Source organism: Puma concolor, chromosome B3 (genome assembly GCF_028749965.1).
Source record: "Puma concolor isolate L17-30 chromosome B3, mPumCon1.1.hap2, whole genome shotgun sequence".
Lineage (NCBI taxonomy): Eukaryota > Metazoa > Chordata > Mammalia > Carnivora > Felidae > Puma > Puma concolor.
In genome coordinates this window covers 77,294,000-77,310,831 of record NC_141672.1, presented here as the reverse complement: position 1 = coordinate 77,310,831, position 16,832 = coordinate 77,294,000, and the positions used below count along the sequence as shown (strand labels likewise).

General features: G+C 40.7%; 2 non-coding genes across 2 annotated transcripts; both read right to left on the bottom strand.

The window, feature by feature from the left end:
• Positions 1 to 13,270: 13,270 nt before the first annotated feature.
• On the bottom strand, positions 13,271 to 13,361 carry TRNAY-GUA (transfer RNA tyrosine (anticodon GUA)). The gene is given in 2 exon segments: positions 13,271 to 13,306; positions 13,325 to 13,361. It is a non-coding gene; the product is annotated as a tRNA-Tyr (tRNA).
• A 1,250-nt stretch (positions 13,362 to 14,611) lies between these two features.
• TRNAY-GUA (transfer RNA tyrosine (anticodon GUA)) lies at positions 14,612 to 14,702 on the bottom strand. Its single transcript is given in 2 exon segments — positions 14,612 to 14,647; positions 14,666 to 14,702. It is a non-coding gene; the product is annotated as a tRNA-Tyr (tRNA).
• Positions 14,703 to 16,832: the final 2,130 nt, after the last annotated feature.

The window sequence follows — 16,832 nt, the reverse complement described above, 5'->3', positions numbered from 1 at the left end:
AGGCACCCTGTTAATGACACTTTCAAATTATCAGGGCATCTGGCAAGCTTAGTTGAGCATGTGACTCTTGATGTACGTTGCGTGTAGAGCTTACTTAAAAACAAAATCTATAAGAAAAAATTTTTTAAGTAAAATTATCTTCTCCCTATATGGTCACTGCTTCCTCCAAGTTATCTTCTCTCGCTTACTTGTTTCAGACAAATAAAATCACATTAGATGATTTTTTTCCAATAATTGGCTGATCCTTGGTTAAATGTTTATATTAAGAGAGGGAAACTAAGTAGCTATTTGGAAGCTCTGAGTGCATGGATGGTACTTGATAATTCTCAGCCTCACTCTATGGTGATACCACTGGCTTGTATCTTAGGAAGCACCTATGCCAGTATCTTCATACTTTTCCTTTTGGACTTGTCAGATAATGCAAAGAAAATTCTTCAGTTTCCTATCTAACTGCTAAATATGTGGCATCTAAAACAGACATCACAGTAACCAGTATATATAATTTATTTAATCCCCTAGTTTCAAAGGTAAAAGACTTTCTGCTTTACCTACCTGTTCCAGAGACAAACCACCCAGTCTCTTGCTGGGAGTGAGAAGGATGACAACTAGCCTGGGTAATAAAGAAGGCCTCAGCTTCTTAAGACCACATGTGACCCATGTTCTCCACCAATCACACCTGACAGGACAAGAAGTCACTAACCCTTACCAGAAGCCTTCATGTTCCTAAGCAATAATGTTTGTGAATATTCCACCAAGGGAGAGTCATCTCTTTCATGAATGTGTGGACTCTTTCCCTTTGATCCCCAGAGGACAACATGGTCTCTGAAGTTGAAGTTCAGCCTCCTTAACCACCCACATAGGAACTATAATATGTTCCCTAAGCTGTTACACAGGAATCCAGGTGGATGTGCCTAGAAGGGATTCTAGGGGAAGGTTTGATTGACTCAAAGCTTGAGTCAATCATTGAGACTTACAAGGTTGCCACCATGGAGGTCTTACGTTCCTAGAGGGAGCGTGATCACTGTGGCCTGCTGATTCCCAGTTTCCTATAGGAGTCTTGCCTGACAGGCCAGGTTTTCTTTTAGACCAAGCTGTCTCTCTGTGCTCTAAATTTGGAGTTGGAATTGTTTGCACATGGTGGGCAAGTATTTGAGTTGGGTTTCCTCCATCGTAACTTGCTCTGAATCTCAATTTTAGCACCTCTCCCAAATGGTGCTGGTAAAGAGGCTGTGTTCTCAGGAGTTAGGGCTGAGTTGTGCATTAACTGCCAGAGACTTTAAGCTTCTTAACACCTTCTTGCTGGGTTTGACAGGAGTAAGCTCCTTCCTTACTGAAAAGGATTTTGCAATTTAGGATTTTGGCTAGGAAAAAAAAAGAATCATTCTAGTGCTCTCCTTGCTGTACTGATATAAGCTGATTTTGGTGGACCACAGTCTGGGTCATAAAATACATGTTTACAATTTTAAAATAATAGAAACTGTATAATTCTCTCAGACCACAATGGAATTAAACCAGAAAGCAATAATACAAAGATAGCTGGAAAATCCCCAAATATTTGTAGATTAGACAACACACTTCCAAGTGACTCATGGATCAAAAAAGAAACATGAAAGGACGTTTTAAAATATTTTGAACTAGGGGAGCCTGGGTAGCTCAGTCGGTTGAGTGTCCAACTCTTGATTTTGGCTTAGGTCATGAGCCCAGGGTTGTGGGATCAGTCCCAGCACTGGGCTCTGCACTGAGCATGGGAACCTGCTTAAGATTCTCTCTCCCTCTGCCCCTCTCCCCTGCTCACACTCTCTCTCTCTAAAAAAAAAAAAAACAAATAAAATATTTTTAACTAAATTAAAATGAAAACACAGCTTGTCAAAAAGTGTTGAATGCAGAAAACACAATGATTAGGGGAAAATTTATTACATTGAATACACATATTAGGAAAGAAGAAAGATCTAAAATCAGTAATCTAGGCTTCCATCTTAGGAAACTAGAAGAAGAGGAAATTAGATCCAAATAAGCAGAAGAAAAGAAATAATAATAATTAGAACAAATATCAATGAAATTGAAAACAGGAAATTAGTAGAGAAAACGAGTGAAAACAAAGGCTGGTTCTTTGAAAAGATCAGTAACATTTATAAACTTCTAAATAAGCTAACCTATTTAGTGAAATATAAATTGAAAAGATGCAAATTACTAGAAAGAAAGAAAGAAAGAAAGAAAGAAAGAAAGAAAGAAAGAAAGAGAAAAGACACAGATTATTAATGTCAGAAATGAAATAGAGGTATTCACTACTGATCTCATGGACATTAAAAGGATTATAGGGGAATATTATTAACAATTCTATGCCTGTAAATCTGATAACTTAGGTGAAATAGGCCAAATCCTTAACAGACACATTTTACCAAAACTCACACAAGGAGAAGTAGGTCTTGTGATTAGGCCTTTCTATATTAAAGAAATTGAATCAAAAATTTATAACCTTCTAAAAAAAAAAGCACCATTCCTGGATGGTTTCACTGGTGAGTTCTATCAGACATTTAAGAAAGAAATGATACCAGTTTCCTACAATCTCTTATAGAAGTTAGAAACAGAAGGAATACTTCCTAGTCATTCCATGAGGCCAAAATTACCTTAATATGAAAACCAGACAAAAACAATAAAGGAAAATTACCGACCAATATCTCTCATGAACACAGATACAAAAATCTTCAACACAATTATCAAATCAAATCCAATAATGTATTTTACACCATGACCAAGTGGGCTTTATTATAGATATGAAGATTTAACATCAAAAAACCAATTAATGTAATCCATTACATCAACAGCCTAAAGAGGAAATATCATATAATCATATCAGTTGATATAGAAAAAGCATGTGACATATCCATCATTCATTCATGATAAAAATGCTCAGTAAACTAAGAATAGAGGGGAACTTTCTCAACTCGATGAAGAATATCTACAAAAAACCTATAGCTAATATCATACTTAACTGTGAGGAACTAGATGCTTTCCCCCTAACATCAAGAACAAAAACAATGATATCCTCTTTCATCACTCATATTCAGCATCATACTGGAAGTCCTAGCTAATGCAGACAATAAGATAAAGGTATACAGATAGAGAAGGGAGAAATAAAACTGTCTTTGTGCACTGATGATATAATTGTTTATATAGAAATTTCCAAATGGACCAAAAAACTGTCCTCTTGTAATTACTAAGTAATTATAGCACAATTACAGGATACAAGTTTAATACCTAAGTCAATTGTTTTCCTCTATAGCAGCTAGTATATAGGAACAGTTGGGATTTGAAATTTAATGGGCTCTGGGGTGGCTCAGTCGGTAGAGTGGCTGACTTCAGCTCAGGTCATGATCTCACAGTTCATGAGTCCCAGTCCCTTGTCGAGCTCTGCGCTGACAGCTCGGACGGAGCCTGGAGCCTGCTTTGGGTTCTGTGTCTTCCTCTCTCTCTGCCCCTCCCCTGCTCTCTCTCTCTCTCTCAAAACTAATAATAAAACATTAAAAAGAAATTTAAAACACAGTATCATTTATATTAGCACAACAAAAAATAAATCTTTAGGTATAATTCTAACAAAATATGTATAGGGGAAAGGGTTAAGATGGAGGAGGAGTAGAGCAACCCTAAGCTTGCTTCCTCTCCGAACAGCTAGATAAATATCAAATCATTCTGCACACCTAAGAAATTGATTGGAAGTCTTAGAGAGCAAAGCTGCATGTCTACAAACAGGAAAATCACTGCGGAACGTAGGAATTGAGGAGAGTTGATTTGTGGGAGAAAAGAGCCATGGGAGCAGAGTGGGGAGGGAGCCCTGACCTTAGAGAGGTGAGCTAGAGAGAAAGAGAGAAAGACTAACAAAATATGTATAAGATCTGTATGAGGAAAACTACAAAATACTGATGAAAAAATTAAAGAAGAATTAAAGGAGAGATATTTTATGCACATGGGTCTTCCTAGACTCAATATTGTTAAGATGTCAGTTCTTCTGAACTTGACCTATAGAATCAACACAATCCCAATAAAAATCCCAGAAAATTTTGTGGTATCAAAAACTTAAAGTTTATATGGAGGCCCACAATTCACATGACACTGAAGATCAATGTTGGAAGACTGACACTACCCAACTTTAAGACTTACTACACAGCTACAGTGATCAACACACTAATGGAATTGGCAAGAGAACAAACAGATCAATGGATTAGAACAAAAAACTCAGAAACAGACCTACATAAATATAAGATTAGAAGAAGGCTACTTTGAAGAAGTAGCAAGGGCAATTCAATGGAGAAAAGGGGACTGTCTTGGGGTACCTGGCTGGCTCAGTCGGAAGGGCATGCAATTCTTGATCTTGGGATCATCATTGGGTGTAGAGATAACTAAAAATATAAATGAATACACTTTAAAAAAGAGAGAGAGAGAGAAAGGGGATAGTCTTTTCAACAAATGGTGCTCAACTAGACATCCACATACCAAAAGAAAAAAAAAAAGCCTCTAGACACAGATCTTACACCTTTCACAAAAAGGAACTCAAAAGAGATCATAGACTTAAATGTAAAACGCAAAATAAAATTTCCAGAATATAGCATAGGAAAAAAATCCAAATTACCTTGCATTTGGCACTGGGTCTTTTAATACAACCCAGAAAGCAGACTATGAAGAAAATATTGATACATTGGACTTCATTAAAATTGAAAGCTTTAGCTCTGTGAAAGACACTGTTAGAAGGATGAAAACACAAGCCACAGACTAGGATAAAATATTTGCAAAACATATGTGTGGTAAAGAACTTGTATCCAAAACATAAAATGAACTCTTAAAACTCAACAATAAAATAACAAGCAGCCTAGTTTTAAAAATGGGTAAAAGATCTGAACACACATCTCACCAAAGAAGACACGCAGATGGCAAATAAGCATATGAAAAAGCATCACACATCATTAGGAATTGCAAATTAAAACAATGAGATACCCTACATACCTAGTAGAATGGCTGAAATCCAAAACACTGACAACACCAAATGCTGACAAGAGTGTGCAGTAATAGGAATAGCAATTAGTAATAGTAATAGGAATAGCAATTCATTGCTGGCAGGGATAAAAAGGATACAGCCACTTTGGAAGACAGTTTGTCAGTTTCTTACACAGCTCAACATAGACTTACCATATGATCCAGCAATCATGCTCCTATGTATTTACCCAAATGAGTTGAAAACTATGACTACACAAAAATCTGCACATGAATATTTATAGTAGCTTTATGCATAACTGCCAAAACTTAGAATCCACCAAGATATCCTTCAGTAGATGAAGGGATAAATAAACTGGGATTCTTCCAGATAAATCCATCAGTGCTAAAAAAGAAATGAGCTATCAAGCTATAAAAAGACATGGAGGGAAACTTGAATGCATGTTGCTAAGTAAGGGAAACTAGTCTAAAAAGGATACTGTGTAATTATAATAATATGATATTCTAGAAAGGGCAAAACTATTGGAAAAGTAAAAAGGTCAGTGGTTGGGTTCCTGGCTGGCTCAGTCAGTAGAGCATGTGACACTTGATCTCAAGGTTGTGAGTTCAAACCCCATGTTGGGTATGTAGATTACTTAAAAATCTTAAAGAAAAAAAAAATCAGAGGTTTACAAGGGAGGGATGAATAAGTGGGGCACAAGGCATTTGGGGGGCAGAAAAACTACTCTGTATGTTACTGTAATGATGGATACATGAAATTATGCGTTTCTCAAATCTATACAACACAAAGAGTAATGTCTATAGACTTTAGTTATATATCAATGTATCAATATTGGTTCATCGATTATAACAAATGTATTACATTAATGCAACATTTTAATAATAGGGGAAACATGAGGAGTATGGTGACTTGTAATTTCTATGCGATTTTTCCGTAAACCTAAAACTGCTCTAAAAAGTAGTCTAATGACTTTTTAAGAGATTCTTAAGGCTCCAATATCTAACAACATAAATTAAAGGTGGAGGAAAAACTAAGTTTCCAGACTTTACTGTCATGTATTGGGTTGTAAAGTGATATTTATTTTTTAATTGCCATCTTTAGAATATCATACTTGAATTATGTATGGGATATCAATGACCTCATATAACTTAAAATACCCTTCAGACCATGCAATTCCTTCTGATTTTTGACTATCTAGAAACAGTAGCACTTGCGTGTTATTGGCTTTTGAGCTATTGAAAACTATAAGATAGTTCTTTAATATGTGAAATCTCAACACCTTTGGCTCCATAATAGTTGAAAAATTTGATTCATGTAATTTCAAGTTTTTAAACAGCTGTAGTTTGAGAGTTTGTTAAAGATAGTGAAATAGTTTGTGTTTCTCTTTAGGGAAAAGGTGATAAAAGCACTTTTTTTTTTTTTGTACGAGCATTCATCCATTTTTAAAAATAGTTGACTTTAGGGATGCTTGGGTGGCTCAATTGGTTAGTCATCTAACTTTGGCTCAGGTCATCATCTCACTGTTCATGGGTCCAAGCCCTGTATCAGGATCTGTTCTGTCAGAGCCTGGAGCCTGCTTTGGATTCTGTGTCTACCTCTCTCTCTTTGTCCCTCCCCCTTTCATGCTCTGTCTCTCAAAAATAAATAAAAGTGTTACAAAAACATTTTTAATAAAAAATGATTGATTTTAATATATTTTTCTTTAGATATTAAAAGTTATTTTCCTGAAGAAAGTAAATGTTTCACATAAAACCTCAAAGAAAAATTTAAGGCTTTTAAAATGTTATATTTAAAACCTTTGGAACATAGATACATTGTTTGTGAAGTTTTAGGAGAACGTATTTTTTCTAATAGAATAAAAGGTCATCAAAATATTTCAGGAATTACATTGCTTTAAAAACTGATGAAGAAAAAAGCATTTGGGATGGGTTATCAATTGTTTTTCTTATAAATTTGTAGGCATTCTTCACATATTTGGGATATAAATCCTTTGTTGTACACACAAATACATTCTCCACTCTGTGCAGGACTGTTCACTGAATGGAATTTTTTGTTGTTTTTTTATTTTTTTCAGTGGAATTTTTTAAATGAGATTTTACTTCTAATGTAGCCCAATTTATCACATTTATCTCTTTATATTTGTTTTTATAGGTCTTGTTTAAGAAATATTTGCCTGTCTCAAGGTCATCAAGACATTCTCTTATGTTTTTTAAAATAAGCTGTACTATTTTACACTTCACAATTGGGTTTATCATTTATCATTTTACATGTGATATGTGCTTTAATAAATCAAGATTCATTTCCCCCATTATGTTAGGTGAATGATCCATCACCATTTATTGAAAAGTCTGTTCCCTCCCCTCTCTCACTAATCTTTGTCATAAATCAGCGACCAACCATTCGTCTATTTTTCTAAACTGTACTGTTCCATTGGTATATTTGCCTATCCTATATCACTACCACTCTGACTAAATTGTGTCTTCATAATAATTATGGCTACTTTCTGATACAGCAAGTCTTCTCTATTTGTTTTTCTCCAAGAGTCTATTAAACTAGTTTTGGCCCTTTGCGTGCCCATATATACTTTAGAATTGTCAATTGCACTGCCCAAGTGTGGAATTTTTATTGGATTTTAAGATCATAGATTACTTTAAGATTTGACATTTTTATAGTATTGAGTTTTCCAGTACAGGAAAAAAAAACAGGGGCTGTCTTTCCCTTTGTGTAGCTTTCCCTTAATTCTCCAATAATATGTTGCATTTTGTGCCTGGAGATTTTTGCACATTTTAAAAGATGTGTTTCTAGGTATTTCATTGTTTGATGCTATTATAAAGGTAATCTTTTTAAATTTAACATTCTAACTAGTATTATGGCATAGAAGAACGTAAGTAATCTTTGACTATTGCTTATTATTTCTAGTAATACACCTGTAGATTTTTTTCTTTGGCTTTATGCAGTGAAGATTTATTTCTCATTCATTTCACAGTCTTGTGGGCTGCAGCAGTGGCTTGGAGATCCAGGCTCCTCAATGTAAGGTCTGCACAGTCACCAAGGATGAGGAGGAGAGCACAGGGTTGGCATACGAGGACACTTATATCACTTGTGCTCACATATCTCTGGCCAGGACTGATGAGGTTAACTGCAAGGGCGGGGGAGGGGCGTGGCGGTATGTGTCATGGTGTACATGAGCCTTCACACCTCACCACAGACACCAGAGAGAAGAGAGAGGCGAGAAGAGAAGGTGTTTCAGACTATTGTCACCAAAAGCCATCCCACTAACCAAGAGGGACAAACACCTAGGAGTTCATTGATTTTCAGTTGGTGGATCTTAAATCCTACAAATGGTGTCCACAGTATTGTTACTTTGTAGATTTCTTCAATTTTCTTTTTACTCAATCATTTCTTCATTTTCATTTCTTCTAACGAAAACCTTCAGTATAATGTGAAACAGCAGATTAGTGGGCATCCTAATTGTGTTTCAGTCTCAAACAGAAATCTAACACCATTTCACCATTAAATATATTGTGAGATACAAGATATAATGAGACTTCCTTTTTGCAGAAACACTTCCTCAAACTAAGTAAATTGACTTCTATTCCTAGTTTATTTATCATTTTTACCATGACAGATATTGGATTTTATTAGACAAATTTTCTGCATCTATTTTTCTCCTTTGGTATCTTAGTGTAGTGAAGAACATTGATTTTTCTAATGTTAAATCAATCCTACTTTTATCTAATAGCTCCAGTTCTGTAAGATAAGTTATAATTTCTATATATATCACTATTTGGTTTGCTAATTTTCTGTTTACAATTTTTTATATCTATGTTTATGAATGAAACTGGCCCATGGTAATTTTCTTATGTTCTTGCTTGCTTCTGATATACAATTCACATTGGCAGCATAATATGAATTATTTCCTTATAGGTGGGGAGTTTCTAGTTAATATCACTGTAGATTTCTAGTTATTATCACTCCTATATTTTGGCTAAATAACCCTTCTTATCTTTGTTTTATCTCTCTGATGTCATCAAGCAGATATTTTCATGTATTTTTTTCAACTTTCAAATTTCCTCAGGGGTAGAGTTAATTTGAATACCTTATTGTGTGATTCCCAGATGCTTCCTCATTCACTTTTCATCACAGAAAACCCTGGGCTCTTTAAGTGGGATATGTCATCTCTGGTTGTTATCTTAGAAGAAATTATGGGGCTCTTTTTGGTCTTCCAATAAAGCAGGTCTCTAGTTATTACTCCGAGTTGTAATGATTCGTTCACAACCCTCATCTTCCTTGAACTGATGCTGCAGTGCCTTAGGCCAGTTAATATTTTCACATATGCTGGGTGTCTGTCCTATGCAAAATGAATACAGCATTGCCCCAAATTTCAAGGAGCTCACTCCTAAAGAGGATGTGAAAGTATACTATCAGTATGTTGTGATAGGTGGAAAGGTGAAAGTAATCAAGGAGTACCAAAGAGACAAAGAGGAGGAGAACCAAATTGAATCTTGAGGAGCTAGGAGAAGATTGTGGTAAAAGATGATCCTCAAATGATTCAGAGATAATGGGAAGGACTTTGATAAAGGATGAGGCAGAGGGATCAAAGCAGAGTGAGAACCTTGTCATCATCTGGTGTTTGTAAGCCAGGAAACATGGTACATTTTGACTGAGTCACAGAGTTTGGGCCGAGGTGGGAATGGAGGGAATGGAATTGAATGTGCAGAAGGGGCAGAGAGAGAAGAAGAGAGACAGAATCCCAAGCAGGGTCTGCACCGTCAGTGAGGAGTGTGATGCGGGGCTTGATGTGGGGCTCCAACCCATTTGAATGGTGAGATCATTACCTGAGTCGAAGTGGGACACTTAATTCAGATGCTTAACTGACTGAGCCACCCAGGCACCTCCATTAGAATATTAAGGTGAGAGGCAGAAAAGCCCACTTGTAAAAAGAGCAATACTTGCCATCTTATGCGACAGTGTTGGCCTTCCACTGAGGGTGAGTCATGCTACAGGACAGAGGGACAGGAACTCATTTCCCCTTTTTGTGACACAGATTCTTGCCCTGTTATCTGACATACTGAGGGGGAAGTGAGGCTGCAGGGATGGGAACAGCACTCAGGAAACCAAGCCCTGCCTACGAAGAAACTGCTTGTTTTTTTATGTTTTAATCTCAAGTGTGGCTTCTCAGATTCAGTTTTTCTGCCTGGTTAAAAAAAAAAAAAAAGAGGGGGGAGGGTGTCTTCTGATTCTGAGTCACCGTATTATCTCTCAAGGCTACCAACTTCTAGGATCTCACCCTCTCCTGTTTCAGAGAGTTTTATTTATTGGACAGTGCTCAATGATTTTAGTAGGCTCTGAGTTTATCTGATACGTTATCTGACATTTTTAAAGTAGGGCCCACACCCAACATGGGGCTTGAACTCACAAGCCCTGAGATCAGGAGTCCAGTGCTCTACCAACTGAGCCAGCCAGGCACCCCTCTAAAAGCTACTATTTAAATAAGGAGGCTTTGCCACAAAATGCCCCAAGATATTTCAGTCTGTGTGCAATATAGGACTAGCAGGCAAAAGTGTACCTGAGAGGAAGATATACCTTGTCCTCCATCTTGAACAGATGCCGACATTTTTCCACTCTCCTTTACACACTGATCGAAAACATATCCCACTTGAGGTCAGCTCTTAGGTTTCTCATTTATGGATTTTACATGCAAATAGTCATATATAAATATATATATTTATACATATATATACATTTATACATATATATTCATTTATACATATATATGTATATATTTTGTTTGTTTGTTTTTGCCAGTCTTGGACTACATCCTTCTTGACTGCTGGTATTAGCACAAGTGCAGAGATGGAGGAGAGTGACAAAAGCTTTGGTTTCTAATTAATCCCATTAGTGAAAAGTAAACATTTTTATTTATAACCTGTTTGGAACTATTTAGTTACCACTGGGGGTGACCTGCATTCAAGAATTATATTGATCCAGGCATCAGGAACCCAGTTAGAGGAAGTACTTGCTGAGAAAGGCTACCCAGATGGTAAAGAGATGGTGAGGTTTAAGAAAGAAAGAAGACAATTTCAAAGGTTCTTTTTTATTTTACTTTGTTTTTAAGTAATCTCTACACCCAAAGTGGGGTCTGAACTCACAACCCCAAGATCAGGAATTGCATGTGCCAAGTGAGCCAGCCAGGCACCGCTCAAGAGATCTTGAATGGAAATTTCCCGATTCCCTATTCTAGTCAAATCTGAAAAAGAAGTAAAGCCTTCATTCAACATAAGATTTTTCTCTCTCGACATTAGCAATGTTTCTGCCTTTATCTCTCAGCTCACCCAAGCCAGGCAGCAACAAAAATGTATGTGTAGAGAAAGTGATAACGGGAGTGGAGATGAATGTTGAAGTACATGAACATTATGCATTTTTCTTCTTCTTGCCATTCTGCTAGAATAACATATAGATCAAGTGATAAAGCCATGGTGCTTTCTCTATGAAGACTCAAACGGGATGTTGAGAAATCTTCCCCTTGCTTCTGGAGTGAGTAGCAATTAAAACCCAAGGGATATGATGAGATTGGGTTAAATTTCATGCATGATTATCAATACTTCATTTCTGGCTAGTCCTGGACTTGTATGTATGCTCTAGTGATATTATATACGGTTACACACAAAATCAACACTCTTCAGGTTTCTGTGTATTTTTCTAAAGCTGTTCTGTGTCCACTGAACTCACCTGATCACAGATCTAGTCTCCTGTTCTAAAAGTCAACTGACTCCAGGCCATTGGTGCTACCAGGAGACCTCTCCCATTTTTTACTCTGACCTCTACCCCAGCCTGAATTAAAACTTTCCAAGGTTAGTTTTAGTTTTAGATTTGCATGGAATGTCCTATGTACCTCTACTACAGTTTTCAGGACATTATATTTTAATTATCTGCTTCCATCTGTCTGTCCCCTACAAACACTAAACTATTTAGGGAAAGACCTATGTTTTAATCTCTCTTTCCCTGGCACAATCACAGTACTTGGGACAGATTAGGTACCTATTAAAGGGTTTGTGACTAAAACATACACAGTCTTAAGGAGTGACAGCTTTTTTGAGCCAACATGACCTAGGTTCTTGAGCTAAGAGGATGTAGGACTTGCTATACCCTTATTGATGAATACCTGCTTCAGTTCATATTCTCAGGGAACATTTCTCAGTAGACAGGAAAAAACAAATCTAAATGTAATGGTGGAAGCATTAGCCGAGTGCACAAAGAAGTAGAATTCTCGGGTGTCAAAGAGAGGCCAGAAATTTAGTCGTTGATCCCACAATGCTAATTTCTGCATATGGTGACATTCAAACCTGAGGTCTCTTTGCCGAGAAAGAGTTATAAAATCTTCATGTAGCTCACCTGTATGTGCCCAATGGTGTGAACAGAGTAGGAAGATCACTGTTCTTATGACAAAAGCCACAAAACTCCAGAGGCAAAAAGTGCAACACAAATAAAACCTGTGTCTGTCGGGAGCAACAATCTAGACACCCATGTAAATAGGCCACTGAGAGTTATAATCATCCCTTTCAAACTACATACAAAATTACATTTGCATCCTACAAATGTCAGCTAAGGTGCAGTCCAGAATTGGCAATTATTTGAAAGTTCTCCAAGGGCAATTCTGTACAAATACTACGCTAAGCACGAAGATGAGCCATTTCTATCTTTGTAGATCAAAATATTTACCCAGCAATGGAATTGGGAAGCAAAAACATAGAGGAAAGAAAAGAGTACACCCGTGCACAGATACAGAGAATGAAACAGTGAGTCTCCAAGAAGGATGCCAAGGTTGTCCTCTAACCCCTGTGTTGGCCTGTGTGCTTGGGGGCCTCCAGGGCTTGCCCTGGGCAGCACCTATTTGGCCACCTCTTTGGCAGGGATCTGCCCATCTGGGCAAATTGGTGTTGGTGGCAGAGCCCAGAACACAGGGGGTGGGTGCATGAGTGTAAAGTGCCCTGGATGGTGTGGGAAGTGGCTGCTCAGGGCTCCTCCATAAAGCCCCAGCAGGGTGGACTGTTTTTGCGCTGCAAGGCACCCGTCTGTGGATTGCAGAAAGGTGGTGCAGGTGTTCCTTAACGACAGCATACACCTGGCTGTGCAGGGGTTCCCGAAAGCTTCTCCTGGCTTTGGACTGTGAGAGTGAGTTTGCTGTAATCTTGACCCTGCCAGGTTCAGAGGAGGGCTTTGGCGTTAAGCACTAGCCGCTGGTGGAGGCCTTCATGAGGGCCAGTAAAAATGACAGGCACCTCCTTCGAGCCGGAATCGAACCAGCGACCTAAGGATGTCCACATCGCGTCTAGTCTACAGTCCTCCGCTCTACCAGCTGAGCTATCGAAGGGTGCACAGCATTGGGGCTGAGTCACCGCTCTTTCTGGAAATGACGAGGCCAAGACTGGACCGCCCCAGGCTCAATTTGCCTTGGATTCGTCAGAAGCTGCCTTTGAAGGGAACCAAACACACGCTGCTACGTGATGGCAGCCGGCTGTGCTGGGACCGCGATTTTCAAGATTCCCGACTGGGGCCCTCACCTGTTGCGTCTTTTCGCCTCCCAGAGTTCCTTAATACAGTGGGAGAGGAGACGATGGGGGGACTACGGCCGTCCGTCGGGGCCAGAAAGTCATTAAGAGGGGGAGGGGAAGGGACGTTGGCGAAACGGATGCGTGGGTCGGGTGGGAAGGGCTTGCGGAGCAAGGGAAAGGAGAACCCACCCCATGGGCGCTGGGTGGGTGGCCGCGAATCGCAGGACCTCAGGCTCAGGTGGAGGCCCCTTGGAGGAATCTCGCCTCTCAGCGCCCTCGCCTCCCCCGTGTTGTGAGTGTCCGCCCCCGCCTTGTCCCCACGCCACCCACTCACCATGCACCTGCCGCATTGCGCCCCCAGGACCTCGGGGTTCACTTTTCTGCGCGGGGAGCCTTACTGGGAAGTGATGGGGAAAGGCTCTGGGGCCAGGCTCAGAGACCACGGCCACGGGGCCCCGGCGTCGCGGCCATTCTGGGCACTTGTCTCCCCGCCTCTGCCCCCAGTCCCGGATTCCTGTGGCGGAAACGGCTGCTCCCCGAAATAGCTCACAGTTCTGTGGGCTTCCCGGAGACGCACCGAAGACAATTTCAAGAGTCTGAAGTTGGGCTAGACAGACGTGAGATGGCGCCCAAGCTAGGAGGAAGCTGAGGAGAAGGAGACTGAGACAGACGTTGAGAGAGTGGGTTTTCAAGAAGGATGCCCAAGACCCGTGTGATGGCCTGTGTGCTTATCAGCCTCCAGGGCTTGCCGAGGACAGTGCCTGTTTGGTAGGGATGTATGTTTAGCAAAAACGGTGGTGGCAGATCCCGGAGCTACAGCACCGGGTGCATAAAAAGGGCTGGCGTCAGGGCTCCTTGATAAGGCAGGAGTACCAAGCAGACTGCGCGCTGCAGGCCATGGGTGTGTGGACTGCGGAAAAGAGGTGCAGGTGTGTTCCCTGGGGATAGATAGCACACACGTAGCTGTATAGGAGTTCTGAAAGTGTTTCCTGGCTTTGGTCCCTCCTGCGAGGCCTTTGACACTAGCCGGTGGCGGCCTTCATGAGGTCCAGTAAAAATGACAGGCACCTCCTTCGAGCCGGAATCGAACCAGCGACCTAAGGATGTCCACATCGCGTCTAGTCTACAGTCCTCCGCTCTACCAGCTGAGCTATCGAAGGGTGCACAGCACTGGGGCTGAGTCACCGCTCTTTCTGGAAATGACGAAGCCAAGACACTGGTCCGTCACAGGTGCAGTTTGTCTTGGGTTGGTCGGAAAGTCCCTTTGAAGAGAGCCAAACACACGCTTCCACGTGATGGTAGTCAGGTGTCCTGGGACCGGGATTTTCAAGATACCCAACCCGGGCCCTCACGTGTGGCGTCATTTCCCCTCCCGGAGTTCCTTAATACAATGGAGAGGGGGGGCGACTAAGGCCGTCTGTCAGGGGCCAGAAAGCGGATAAGAGGGAGGGGGGCGGAGATGGAGGCGTTGGCGAAACAGATGCATGGGTCGGGTGGGGAGGGCTTGCGGAGCAAGGGAAAGGAGAACCCACCCCATGGGCACCGGGTGGGCGGTCGCGAACCGCAGGACCTCAGGCTCAGGTGGAGGCCCCTGAAGGAACGCCGCCTCTCAGCGCCCTCGCCTCCCCCGTGTTGTGAGTGCCAGCCCCCGCCTCGTCCCCACGCCACCCACCCACCCACCATGCACCTGCCGCGCTGCGCCCCCAGTGGGGCTCACTTTTTGGCGTGGGGACCCTTACTGGGAAGTGATGCGGAAAGGCTCTGGGGCCAGGCTCAGAGACCACGGCCACGGGGCCCCGGCGTCGCGGCCATTCTGGGCACTTGTCTCCCCACCTCTGCCCCCAGACCCGGATTCCTGTGGCGGAGGCGGCTGCTCCCCGAAATAGTTCACGGTTCTGTGGGCTTCCCGGAGACGCACCGAAGACAGGAGCGGCAGAGATCACTGGCGTGAGCCCGGTTGGACTCCTTTGCCCTAGCTCCGCGTCTTTCTCAGACGTTTCAGATCCCATGCTCCCCAAGACATCTCATCCATCCAGCGAAGGTCTCCCAGAGGCACAACAAGCCACACTCAAGTGCCCCTGCCTCGAGCGTGTGTGGGCGGCAGGTGTATCTGCACCTTCGAGGATCGGGGTGAGGGGCAGTGCCTTTGAGCCGGTACTACTCTCTCTGTGTGGTACCAGGCAGAAAGAGTCAGCCAGGCTGGGTTTGTAGTTTTGCATGCTCTGGTCCTCTCAGGCTGTGCTGCATTCCTCTCTTGTCTTGTTGGGAGCAAGCTTCAATTTTGAGCCCAGGTATTTTGCCATAGTGAAAATGTGTCTTTGGATTTTAATTATTAATAAACCCTCAAAATTGTCTCATCAACTGCAGCAAAATATACCACAGCAGTGCACGTTATCATTATAGGAGACAACAGTGGATGAAGGGCAGTTAGAGTATACATGGGAACTCTGTACTCTGTGCTTAATTTAACATAATACTGTCCCCAAACATAAAGTGTATTAATTGAAAAATTAATAAATTGATTTGACTAATTTTATTTATTCAGATGTATATATACTGACTTACCAGTCTCTAAGAGAACTATTCCCCAAAACATTAAGAGTAACAAGGTATAGAATATAAAATGTGAATGTTAAAATAATGAGTGTTAGGGGCACCTGGGTGGCTCAGTCGTTTAAGCGTCCGGCTTCAGCTCAGGTCATGATCTCGCGGTCTGTGGGTTCGAGCCCCGTGTCAGGCTCTGTGCTGACTGCTCAGAGCCTGGAGCCTGTTTCAGATTCTATGTCTCCCTCTTCCTCTGACCCTCCCCTGTTCATGCTCTCTCTCTCTCTCTGTCTCAAAAATAAATAAATATTTTTTTTAAAAAATTTTTTTTAATGAGTGGTTAATCCTGAATATCTAACCCTAATGTTACAGGAGTTTTAGTAAGAAGTACAAAGAAAACTTTGGTAAACGTAGTTAAAATAACAGTAATCTGAACCAATGGGAACTAATCTGCACAATGAAATAGTCCAATCATAGATGAGCAGGATAAATATAAAATAAACAACACCTACACATTGGGGATACATATCAGGACACTAAAAATAGAATAGTAAGTCTTACTTGGTTCTAGAGAATGAGAATGTTTTTACTACATAAGTGAAGTTTATGTTTTGCATCAGATTTTTGTAAATACTAAGCATAATAATGTAACATTTTCACAAGTCTAAAGAATTTCATTTTTATCTTTATTTTATCAATTTTCATATAAAGTAAATGATGAGATACCATAATCATAATCATTATCC